Raw genomic sequence first — 13,611 nt, 5'->3', positions numbered from 1 at the left:
AGGAAGGGAAGGGAGGGGAAGGAAAAGGAAAGGAAGGGAAGGGAGGGAAGAGGAAGGAAGGGGAAGGGAAAGGAAAGGAAGGGAGGGGAGGAAGGAGAGAGAGGAAGGAAGGAAGGAAGGAAGGAAGGAAGGAAGGAAGGAAGGAAGGAAGGAAGGAGAGACAAAGAAACAATTGCCCAGGTAAGGGATTCAGTGAATAAAGGCCCTTGCTGCCAAGCCTAACCACCTGAATTCAATGACTGGGACCCAGACGATGGAAAGAGACTCGACTTCCCAAAGTCTTCTGACCTCCACAAGAACACTGTGCCACATGTACTCCCCTCTAAAAACCGTACGTGTAAAAACATTTTTTGAGGTAAAAAGGAATTACTGAATCTTAAGCTACTGGAATGGCCATTTATGACAGGTGAGCCACTGACATATAACCTTTATGCAGCATACACTCAACCTCAGACGTAACTATACAGCACAGCCGACAGTCAGCTACTTTATAATCAATCACCCAACTGCCTAGAAAGCATAACACACATCTCTTTAATCAACAGTCTAGAATACTGAAGGAACCAAAGGCAATGTTTAGGGTCTATGTTTTTTAAAATCCTCTTTCAAGGTCTCTGTTTTAAGGTGTCTGTTTCCATGATTTCTCTACTACTGGTGGTGCCCTGGGAATATTAAAAAAAATATCTTTCAGAACATTACAGATGGAATTCTTCTGGAACTAAAGACCCAATATATTTAAAGCTAGATACCATTCTTTCATTTTTATTATTTTTTCATTTTTATTAAGTATTACATCACTTATTACATGCTATAAAATGCAGTGTGTAGTTATCCCATTTCATAAAAACCCACTAATATGATATCTGGCAATTCTTTTTTCTTTGTCATCATCAACTTATAGATGTTCACAGTGACCACTTCTGATGAGCAAGCATACACCCATTGACTCAAAGGTCAAAAAATATCTTAAACAACAGGTTTATGTAGATATTTTGTTTTGATCCTTGCTGGCCTGGAATACTCTACATATACCAAAATGGCACCAAACTCAGGGATCTGCTTGACTCTACTTCACAGTGCTAAGATTAAACGCCTGGACACCATACTCATAGATAAATAAACCAAAACTCTATCCTCAGTCTCCACAAAGATCACTCTAACTTAGGTTTCCTTCCCGTAGGCTCTTCTATTATCTTAGTGTTAAGGTTATTTTTATGAAACTTCGTTTGGTTCTCTTAGTTTCTCTCTTAACCCAGCTATCATGCAAATAATTGAGACTCTTCTATATTTATTTAATAATAAGCTCCAGAACACAATAACTGAGCAGTTATTACTCTACCATTAACCCTTTAAGCTAATCTGGTTTCCTCCCAGAAACCAGAATTATATCCCAGAAATACTTGCAATTTGTAGCTTTCCTGTTCCTGCTCCAGCTCCTTCTCTTGATGTCTACTGGATCTCTCCTGCAGCTGAATCATCTACTTTCTCTTCTGCTGGCAAAGTCCAGCCCTATTCTCTTCCGAGCTCAGCAATTAGCTTTAAGATCCTTTACTGGCATATTAGGGGACAACTGAGGAACAGAGTTTACGCAACACTGAGGCAGCAGATTCTCAAAACAAGGATTGCAACCAGGTATGGGGGCACAGAAATCAGTGTTGATTAACACAATAACTTTATACGTACTACTTAGTTTGTTTTTTCTAACTTGAGAGTAACTTGTTACAGAAGTTAAAAAATAAAAAGTTGAAACTGTTATCTATTAGTATTATTTTATGTTCCTAGGTCATTCTAAAACTCACATTTGTTCTCTGATAATACCCTAAGAGGTTCAAAACCTCCTCTTCTACTATTAACAGAACAATAACAAAACAAAACAACAACAAAACCACCACCTTAGCTCCAATAGGAGTGACTGAGGTGAGATGATAAGGAAACAATGAAGGGGGTAAGGGATTCCACTATAATTTCCACCAACTACTACCCCTTCAAATTCATTGACAGTGCTATTTAAACAACTCATACTCAGGCACTGTGAATATAAATATAACCCAAGGTTTAGTCCGAACTTTTTTTCACTACCATAACCAGAGTGTTTCCTAAGTTTTTCCTATAAAAAGGAAAAACTTTTTATAGGTTTATAGGTTGGGTGAGGCTAAAGAGATGGTTCAGTAGTTCAAAGAGCTTGCTGCTCTTCCAAGAGGACCAGCACATGGTTCAAAACTGTAACTCTAATTCCAGAGGATCCAATGATGCTCTTCTGATGTCTTAAGGTACATGCACTCGCACAGGGGCACATACATATATTTATGTGTACACATAAGACAAAATTTAAATACCAACAAAAGAAAATATGTAGATATTCAAAAGTAATGAAAAAAGTTGGGGTCCCTTAAGGCTTTTCATTCCTTCAGGTGACATGCTGCCCACCAGAATCTTAAGCCAGACACTTACTGGATTTTAATGTTTCCTAAAGTCAAAGTACAACTTAAAGTCCAAAACTGATTTCCCTAGTGCTTTTATATAAAAGCCAGGATGACACAGCCCTTACCACCGAAGTTTCTTTCAAGAATCTGCAGATCACTAGCATTTTTCCTTCTTACTGGTCCTGAATTAAGTTCAAAAATCAAATACCAAATTATTTAACAAATGCTCTAGCTTCAAAAACACTTTCAGAAAGTGTTGAGACATGGAAGTCTTAAATTCTAACTAGCTTTCCTCTATAGCAATATTGAAAGCCTCAATTAAGAGAATATCACTTACAGACACCTTTTGATAAGTATGCTAACTAGGCTTCTATAACCAAATAGTCTGTTTTTATAAAGATATCTGAATGGAAAAATGCGGGCATGATGGCTCCAAGGTATAGTTATTGTAGTAAATAAAAAAAGTGTTTTGGGCTATATAATGTTTATTATTAGCCCTAAGATTTTCACAGAAGTACTATCTAACCCACTGTCACAAATAATAAGACACAGACACCTGTCAGATTTTTATAATTCCTTACTTACCTTGGTCCAGACAGATATTTCACCTATGCTGTCTCGATAACCTCACCATCCATCTCCCAGCCCCCATCCAATGCCATCTGCCTTAACCATCCTCATCTGGTCTACTTCCATCCATAATCCCAATGTACTTGCTTATATTTTTCATCGTGGTATTTTCTCCATCTGTGCCATCTGTCATGTGGTTCCTTTTCCATCTAACCCATCATGGCATCCTCCTTCCTCCTCTCTTCTCTCTTCTCAACAGTCTGTCTCCCATGATTGTCCTGTCCTCTCCAAGCCTGGAAATCTTAGCCATGCCTACTCCATTCTGCCCTGCCCAGGTATAGGCCATTGAATCAACCAATCAGGTATGTCTTAGGCAGGTTTACAAAACAAGGAGAGGTGTAACCAGATCTTGAGGGCCAGTAACACGCATCAGACCAACCTCCCATATAGTTGAGAAGTGTTATTGTAGATATGAGAGAGAGAACAGCCAGCCAAGGCACCTGGAAGGGTCCAGACTGAGTACAACCAGCAGACTGAACTGGGCCACGAGAGAAGGGAGATGGGGGAGGGGAGCTAGAGAGAAAGAGGAGAGGTGTGGCAAGTAGACCAAGACATGGACCAAGTGGCCAAGAATGAGCCAGGAGACCAAGAGGGTCCAAAACCAAAATGGCTGAAAAATCTGAAGCTGGGGGAAGGGAAGCATAAGGCCAGCCCCTGGGAGGAATCTTAGGGTAGGGACTAGGGTGAGACGTCCTGGGAGGAATCACAGGTACTGAGTGAGACTTATTCCAGGTTTCTTTGGAATCTAACAATACCCAACTTATGTAATCACTGGTCATTTCTGTGGCAGAGATAACTATCTATCCACCACAAGTTCATTTTTCTCCTCCTATGTATGTAGTTGTTATGAGATGTTAGGTTGCCTGAGAAGGACTATTTTTTCCAGCTTTCCTTATAACCATCTGGTAAATCCATGACTTGTTTACATTAATGTAATATAATGGGAACCGATTATGCTATAGTTTTTAAAAGCATGGTCACTAGACATAAATGGAATGCTCTCACTGAAAAATAGGTAACTTTGCTTCAGATTATTTAAGTACCGCTCTGTAAGTTATAACTCCTTGCCAATTCAAACATCAAGTTAAATGCTTAGTTGAATTTACTTGAAAAAACTAATGTCACTGATTTACATTATGCCTGCCACACCAAAGTCAAGTATAAGAAAACTCTGTGCTGCGTGAGTTTAGTGAGGTGTTTCTTGACAGATCTGTGGTAAGCAGACATTGCTAGTTGTACACCCTACACTCAAAAACATTCCACAAGGGTCACTGTCTTAGATTCATGAAACACTTTAGGGATTAAAACAAAATTCCCTACCCCAGGCAGCTTACATTCTAGTCTAGAGTTAGCACAATAACAGAGTAAACCTGGTCAATTTTCATGTGAAGACATACTAAGCATGGACAATGATGAATTGCTAAATTTATCTATAAAGGATTTGTAACTGTATATATCCTCTTGTGGTATAATAATATTACAAAGTCTAGCTGGTGCTCCTATTAGAGAACAATGTTCTAGCTTATGAGGGAGGACAAACAGTATAATCTCAATTCAAGTCAAGGCATAAAAGGAGCCAAAGAAGACTTCTAAGGTAGTGAAAGAAACTGTCAGCATAAGAATTTAATACATGGCCAAAGTAGCAAACAAAAATTCCATTTAGAGCTTTAGAGGAAAACTTTTTTTTCCAGATAGTGAAGAATTTGTATCACTGTATGATTTACAGGAACAAACCATATGAAAAATAGCAAGAATTAAAATAATTAACCAATATGAAAGAACCCCCACTGCTTCCTCCAAATGTAGCTTAACTACTTGGTAAATCTCTAACAACAGGAAACCGGCATCCAAAAATTGGGCAAACTAGATAGCACTTCTCTGTGCACGATGATCTAAAATGTGGCAGAGATGAGGCATGTATTATTTGCTTCTATTAACTCATCTAAGAATACATAATACAATTCAGACACTAATGTAATATTTCATATTGGCAAGCAATGAGTTAGAGACTCAATTTGAGTATAAGCTCAATGTGTACATGCACAAGTATGTTACGAATACACAAGTACACAGGATAGGGAGCTTGCCTATCTATAAACAGACTTTATACGGAGTATACGGGCCTAAACCTACAGAAGGCAACCATGAGTAAATAAATCACTTTTTGCATGCTTCTTTGTTAAATTTAGACATTAAAAAAAAAAAAAAACCTAACTGGGAAAACATAATAAAAATTGTCTCTGTTCATCTGAGATAGGTATTTATAAAAAACCCTTGTATCATTTCCCATGATAAACCCTCAAACAATAGCATCTGCAGCAAAAAACAAAACAAAAACAAAAACTTCCATTAAAAATTAAAGAGAAGTCAAGGATGGTGACAGATGTCTCTAATTCCACCACTAGGAAGCAGAAAACAAAGGCCAGAAGACTGAATCTGAGGCCACCTTGGGCTACAGAGGTATTCAAGGCCAGTATGGTTACAGTGTAAAACTATTCAAGGCCAGCATGGTTACACTGTTAAAGTGTGTACATGCTGGGCACAATGGCCACCCACCTGTGTTCCAGCCCTCCTGGAGACAGACGCAGGCAAATCACTGTGAGTTCAAAGCTAGCCTGGTCTACAAATCGAGTGCAGGACAGCCAAGGCTACCCAGAGAAACCTGTGTCTCAAAAAATAAAGCATACAAACAACAAAAATTTTTCTTTGCTCCCAATTCAAATGTATGGTTTAAAACACACGGAAAAGGATAAGACCCTCCTTTTCTACCACTGTTTTATTCCCAGGAGTAAAGGTTTTTTTAATTCAAATCCCTGTTATGCTAAATCACAAATATATTTCTCTAGTAAGTCACATATCCTCGGTTGTCCCAGCTGTAATGAATACCTATATTCCATACATGTGGAAACATGTTAAAACATTCACATTAAATAAGATAATTCATGTTAAGTATTAGTAACTCAACAAACCTGTCACAGAACAGGCTTTTTTAAAATCACTCAAGGCCCAAGACTAGGAACGGATAGGAGATAGAAAAAGAGAAAAATAAAGAGGAAAGTTATGAACTCTTCATCATATCAGCCATCGTTTTCCCACGCCTGTTTTATTGTCTGAACTGCACTTTGTCCTACAGGATTAGAGTAGATATAAAAAAAGTTTACTGAGCCAGTAGGAGAGATTATGGAAACGTTTTTTTTTTTACTCTAAAGGAATGCTTTATTGTGATAGTTACAACGTTCTAGGGTAGTGTTTCTCAACCTGTGGGTCAAGACCCCTTTGGATTGAAAGGTCCTTTCACACAAGTTGAATATCATATCATTCAATGATATGATTCAAAATAGTAGCAAGATCACAATTACGATGTAGCAACAAAATAACTATGGTAGGAAACTTCTTTACTCGAGGTTCACGGTTCACGAGTCTTGCTGATTTTTAACAAGTGGAGGAAGGGGGTAGCAGACTAGATGATAGGTTCATCTAACTCAAGAATATTTACAGACAGACATTTTACTCAAAGAGTACATCTTTTTTTAAATGAAAATTAAAGCCCATTTTACTGCCAAAACACTGTACAAGTAGTTACACTTTGTCAATTAAAAAAAACAAACAACAACAACAAAAACCCCACAAAATTTGAACCAGTAGGAGTTTTCAGTGGGTGAAGACGCTTGCAATGTAAACCTGGTGACCTGAGGTCAATGCCCAAAGTCCCTGCAAAGGGGGAGGATAGAACCTACTCCATAAGCTGTATCTGACCTCCAGATACATGCTGTAACAGGCATGCTTCCTCCCACATGAATTCACAGACACCCAATGACCAAAATCCTTTTAAAAAATTAAATCTAAATTTTAATGACAGTAGCTATTTTCCTGTTACAGTGTAGCAAAGTCCTTGTTCAAATAGCCATGGTAACTGATATCAGAGCTAACTGCTCCAAAGAACAGTTAAGAAATCAATTTTCTAATACTGCCACATAAATACGAATCTTTAAAAAGCTTTGTATTTAACTGTCTATAGAGGTGCTGTGCAGCCTAAATATCCTAGTTATAAATATCTGTAATGAAGAGAAAACATTAAATCCAGGCTTCCCGACGAGAGAGCTCAATCAGTTTACTTGAAGCTAAATCTATCTGGAATAAAAGGACATATTAAAAGGTTCCGAAGTACTATGCACTTAACATCATCAAAAATCCAAACACACTGTACTGTATTATCACACTTAAAACATCTACCAAATTATAAAATCTACAAAAGCCGTATACTCATAGCCAGTTCAACCAACTGTGAATCCCTAGAAAGCAGCAGTAAGGTTGCAGCATTTTTATAATCAAAATTAGCATAGTTTTGTCACATCATAGAATAAAAGTCCATTTAATGAATAGAACAGCATTTAATTTGCTTTAGTTCATGTTTTTTATTGTTTTTTTTTTTTTTTTTTTTTTTTTTTTACTTTTTACAATTTCTATGCAGCTGACGCCTAATTTTATTGTAAATTTCAGACATTTTTATAAAATTTTGTCAAAAATCACAAAACCTCAACAGGAGCAAAACACTTTACACATTTATGCAATGCTAAAATGGTATTAGGAACCATCTCCTTCAACAACCTCTCATCTAAGAAGTTTACTAAATTGACAAAACTACGGAACTGGTCACTGTCATAAGTGGAATCAGGTACGCTAATTTAAAGAAAAATTTACAAAAGTTCATCATATTTTAGTTCTTTCCTCATTATGCCACATTTCCTTCTCTGCTCCTTCCTAAATGCCCAACTGCCATTCTGTTAAGGTATCCTTATCTGTAAAAGATTAATCACATGAGATCAAAGGTTAGACTTCAATAAATCTGCCTTGGGACAGTTCTAAGTATTACATACGTAAGCCACCAGCTCCACCTCACTCTAACTGCCTCTAAATGCTCAGAAACTGAAAAGTATTTAAAAGACAGACAGAGACAGACCGAGAGGGACAGAGAGCTGAAGTAACCCAAGACATTACATATTATTAGGAACACAGGCCGAAAAGCAGACAATGTTAAAATTTCAGTGGTCAGTACTTTCCTTCCTGTAGTCTTTCCCCCTATAATAACTATGAATTCCTTTAAATACATCACAGCAAAGGAGGACATCTCTTTCCTTCAATCCTAGGGAGAAACAATAGTCAGTTTTAGCATGATAAATTACCAAATGTATTTCAGATAAAAACCAGGATTCTTTTTATAACTTAAGGCTTTCTATATTCATTAAAACTGTTAAACAAACAAAAAACCCAAACAAACAAACAAAAAGAGCTGGAGAAATGGTTCTGCCATTAAAGGCTAAGCTTACAACCAAAATGTCAAAACTGTAAAAAGTATTTCTTTAAAATAAACTTTCCTAAAGACTAATTTGACTATAGCTTTTAGTTTATAAAGAAAAACTCAAAAATTCACACTTGTAAGACTTTAAAATTATTTTATAAAATCTCGTATTTAATGATAATCTAGAAGAAAGCACTTTGCTAATTTTATTAATTTTGGTACAGATACACAAATTGTTAATTTTACGTAACACATACAATGTTATGGAAAAAAGCCCATAGTTATTGTCATATGGTCATACCCCAAACCACATCTTTGATATAAATCAAAGATTATGGCTGACTGGATAACAATGACTTCAATCTCAGAACACACATGCTGAAAGGAGAGAATGGACTCCTGAAGGCTGTCCTCTGACCTACACACACACACACCAACACACACACACACACTCTCTCAATAAATAAATAAAAGTCTTTAAAAATTTTTTACTGTGGATTACCAAAACACTATGTCAACTCTAACAGCCACAGGGAGGAAAAATTACATTTTTATGAGAAATGTGCTTTGTCATGAGCTCTGTGAGACACAAAGGAAGAGAATGTTTTAGCAGTCTCTTGTTAAGTGACCTAAATGACTTGACCATCTTCAGTCTTCAGAATCTCATCTCTGGGTTATGCAAATTTGAACTTTCTAATCCTCACCTCAAATTAGCTAAATCCTGAACACCCAGTAATTCCAGGATTAGTGAAAGGAGATGTCCCTACATTTTAAGTAGAGAGCTGTAAAAAGGCAGTAAAAGACGCAGCATATCATTTCACAGGTTGCAAAATTTGCCCATGGCCCCTTCCCGTCTGAAATTTGCTACACACAGCTGATACTATATTTGCATTTTGTTTTCTTTTACTTTTGAGACAAGGTATTACTAAATGACCTTGGCTGGTCCTGAATTCCCAACCCTCCCCTCTAAGCCTACTCCCCAGGAGGTGATACAGACTATCACACATGGCAACACTTGTACTTGTTGAGGCTCATCTGCTCAAATACCAACAGTAAGAAAAAAGAAATTGGGGTTTCTACTTTCAAAGTTCAGACAACAGGATAAGATAGAACTAAACCCTCTCAAGGGTCTTGTGCTTCTTGTTGGGGGGGGGGGGGAAGAGTCCAAAATCAATGTGCATCAGCAATCCCACCATCCCCCAAATATTAACAGTCGTTAAAGCAGAATGGAATGAATATATCAAATGCTTCTTGAAACTGAATAAATACCAAAGGGCACCGCTGGGCAAGGAGATGAGACACTGAGGCTTGTAATTCAGGCCATCAGTACATCATGCTATACTTTGTAATCATAGGATTCTCCATCTTTCTTGGAGTATGTTTCCCAACGTTAAGGGTAAAGCTTAACTCAGATCAAGTTATGCTGCCATCAATTCAGTTGGTTCCAAGACAACACTAACACTAGTGCTGCAGCAGCCAAGGATTCCTTGGCACAGGCTGGCTCAAATGATACTGGTAGGAGCACCAGCTCCTCTCTTTCTATCTTGACTGTTACTATAGCTCCTTTTGCTAAATCTGCCTCTGAGTTTAGACAGGAGCTGGATGGCTCATAATCACCCAGCAGCTGCAGCTGAGCAATACTCAGCTAATTGTGGCACCGGAGCAGCTGAAAGAAAAAAATAAAAAATAAATAAAAGAAAATATACAGCGTAGCATAGCCATACACAAATGGCTGTACAGGGCATTGCTAAGACAGCAAGACACTTTAATAGCAACAGGGCATTTTTTTTTTTAAAGAAGCAGTTAGGTCTCGCTAGAGGACTTGTATTTATAATATAAAGCAGTTTAAATGTGAACCAAATGCGACCTAGCCCTGTAGCTCTCTGAAAAATGGAAGATATTACTAAAACTTCCTGTAAATATTCACACAAGGCCAGAATCACAAACATCACCTTTACAACAGGGCAAAGTTCCTGTGACATATGAACTTGGCACAGATGCAATCTCTTCTTCAGTGACCCATTACAACAATGTGAAGCAGCAAGACCAACAGCTAAAAAGTCGAGCCAGACACTGCACACTATAAACAAAGCAGCAGCAGGCAACTTTGCCTCTCTGAAACACAAAATTGTCATTACCTTCTGCAACAAAAGTGTATTATTTCTTCAGATTCTACACGTCACAACATGTAAGGAAAAACCATCACACAATAAAAATCGCATAAGAATATCAAAATCAACACTGAAATTTTTTACTGCTTCAGGGGGAAAAAATGAATGAAAGTCAAGCCTTGCTTTATCAATTTTGTCATGGAACCTGATTTTCTGAGAGGGAGGTAGGTACCTGATAACAAAACAACATCCATTCATTCAATAAACATTGTGATTACTATTTACTACTTACATTTAAAAATAGTAAAGCACAATACCGTTTCTCAAAATATTAAAATATCAATAACAAAACCCCAGAATTCAATTAAGAAACACTTTTTTCAAAATTCTCTCATTAGTGTACATTTGGAAGTGTGTGGTATTTTCAAGGCAGTTACACACCAAACTGTAAGACGGCTATGATGCAGTATATCTAAACCTGCTAACAAAGAAGAGCGCAGGGAGTCTCCTAAAGTCACTCACCAAAGACTAAAAAAAAATTTTTTTAACAAAGAGGGAAAAGATTAAAGGATGTGACAGGAATCCAGAGTATCCCAAAATTTTAATTATTAATTTAATCTACACATCATCTATACTGCATTACATTCAGGCTTCTTAAAAATATTCCCATGTAAAAACTAAAAGCCAGGTACAGAAAACAAACAAATGTATGACTTGATAAATTACATTATGACAAACACCTCCAAGACCCCAAGGTTAAAAGAACTTCCCTACTTCTACAGAAGTGGGAGCCCTTATCACAGCCGCCCACTTCTCTCCCCATCTTTGGTTTTACGCTAATCACTTCCTTCTACTTCTTTTTAAATAATAGTTTTATCACTTAAATTTTCACCCCTACACATTAGGGCCTAGCAATTCTGTTAAAAGAAAAAAAGAAAAGAAAAAAAATCTATTCAGGCTTCTGTCCCAAATAATGAACTAATAAGCGCTGCCCACACGGAGCTCCTCACTGGACTGGGAGCTAAATATTTTTTTTTAATTACCTACAGTAATAAGCTACTTACCCTTAGAACTATGCAAATGTGAAACAGAAACAAACAAGTATTAGTCATATTTCATTTGTCCTAGTACATGCTTTTCTTTATCGTATTCTTTCATCTATATATACAATGAAGTAAAATTTGCTGAGACAATGATTTTTTTTTTGAGGATTTCCTCAACTTAAACCAAATTTTGACTATATATTAATATCCTTTGGCCATAAGACGAACTTTACACCTATGTCAGGAAGACAGGTCAGGGCTGTAATTCACTTTCAGTTGAACAGAAGGGAGTCAATTTTGTGGTTTGTGAAGTCAGCAAAAACTAGCTGCAAAATTAAAGCTATAAAAACATTACCGTGGTTATGGCAGAGTACGCATTTTAAGAGCCTTTCTATCCTTTATCCTGGAAACGTGGGTACAAACGGTCTTGTATCAAAGGTTTTGGTCAAAGGCAATCATGTTTTGCCTTTTGATTTTGTTTTCAAAATTAAGACCCACTGAAATGTCAACCAGCATCTAAATTTTCAGAGGTTTTGTTGGTGTTCAAAAGTAAGATATAGCTAAATGCTGATATGGCAAGAAGAAGAAAACAAAATATTCCCGGCGAGTTACTTTCCTACAGTTTGTATTCTCTCTCATATGTGATGCATATAAGAACTCTGGCTTTTAATTCACATTCCTTTATCTGTCCACTCAAAATGCTTCCAGTCCACAACCACTGTGCTTGTTAATAGACTTGGCATGTATTCTGCCTCAAACTCAGTCACGTTTGCACACTTAGTAACATTTTCATTAGTGTATAATTTAAATTTAAAAAATTTGACAGGATGTTCAAATACCCTTTCAACTGTCAAGATACTTTTGGTACAATAATTTTACACGATAACGCACAAGCACACTATCCCAGTACCCCGTGAAATCACCTATGTGAAAACACGGCTGTGGAACACACATTATAAACGACAGAGCTACAAAGTTGTGGCCTACTGCAGACTTCATTTATTTTTACCTTGATGACCGTCATCAGCCATTCCATGGCTGCTTCAATCACTTCTGCAAAAAACAACCCCAACAAAACTGCGCGGCGCCCCACTCACTACTCCAAGCAGCCCCTATACCAGAAACAGTCTTCCCACTTAATGAAAACAACTCTTCCCCAAGCCCGATAACGCCGACGGCCAGGAGCGATCGTCAAGAAGGAAAACACACTCTCCAAACGCCTTCTCACTAACACGAGGCCGGAGAACCGAACCCCACGGGAGGCGGAGCGCCACAGGCACCTTAAAAGTGGCCGCTCAAAGTAACATTTCCCAACACCCTCAAACCCAAACAACGGAAAACTTCGGGAGCCCGTCGGGTTCTCCATCAGACCAGGCACAGCCAGCCGCTCACCCGCTCGCCCCTCGTCCCAGCCGTCGACGTTCCCGACGGCCGCTGGCGGGCACCAGGAGACACAGACCCCCCCGGCCGCTGGGACCCGAAGGGGCCACTCCCCTGCCTCCCGCTCGCCCTCCCTCGAGCGACCCCGCGACCTTTAGGGAGGCACGGTGCAGCGGCGGCCCCGACAGAGGCAGAACCGGGAAGCGGTGGACGGGGCAAGGGGGGGACCCGGGCGGGGACGGGCAGGTAGCGCGCCCCGGAGACACGCCCGCCGGCCCCGGGGGAGGGGAGAAGTTTCTCCTCAACTTCCAGACTCGGGGCCCCGCAGGCGGACGGCGGCGGGAGCCGCGGCGCCCGCAGGAGCCGGGGGGCGGGAGGGCGGACGCCGGGGCCTAGGGCTGCCGGGCCGGGGTCAGCCGCCCGGGTCGCCAGGCCCCTCCGCGACGCTTACCTGCCGTCCGGCCGCGCTCGCACGCGCGCCGCGGGGCCTCTGGCTTCGGCACCTCCGGCTCGCGGGGCGCCCGGACGCAGCGACGGCCGCTCGGCCGGCCGGGGACGCGCCGCTGGGAGGAAGGAGGGAACTCCCGGGCGCCCGCACCCCGCGGCCTCCCTCTCGCTCGCTCGCTCCCTCGCTCGCCGGCCCCGCCCCTCCGCTCCCGACGGGGGCGGCCGCGCGCGGGGCGGGGGCCGCGGCTACCGCGCGCGACCGCTCGCCGGAACTGGCG

General features: G+C 39.8%; 1 protein-coding gene across 2 annotated transcripts in view; it reads right to left on the bottom strand.

The window, feature by feature from the left end:
* Positions 1–13,410, bottom strand: part of Yes1 (YES proto-oncogene 1, Src family tyrosine kinase) — a 74,137-nt gene extending 60,727 nt beyond the window's left edge. Inside the window, exon 1 of one of the 2 annotated variants that reach the window (XM_055610120.1) lies at positions 13,338–13,410. The gene's annotated coding sequence lies outside the window, so the exon portion shown is untranslated. Of the gene's footprint in view, positions 1–13,038; positions 13,091–13,337 lie in introns of those variants that run through there. The other variant, XM_055610119.1, reaches the window with a different exon arrangement.
* Between the last annotated feature and the right edge of the window lie 201 nt (positions 13,411–13,611).

This window comes from Psammomys obesus, unplaced genomic scaffold, assembly GCF_907164565.1.
Source record: "Psammomys obesus unplaced genomic scaffold, mPsaObe1.curated_primary_1811, whole genome shotgun sequence".
Lineage (NCBI taxonomy): Eukaryota > Metazoa > Chordata > Mammalia > Rodentia > Muridae > Psammomys > Psammomys obesus.
This window is presented reverse-complemented; position numbering and strand designations above follow the sequence as displayed.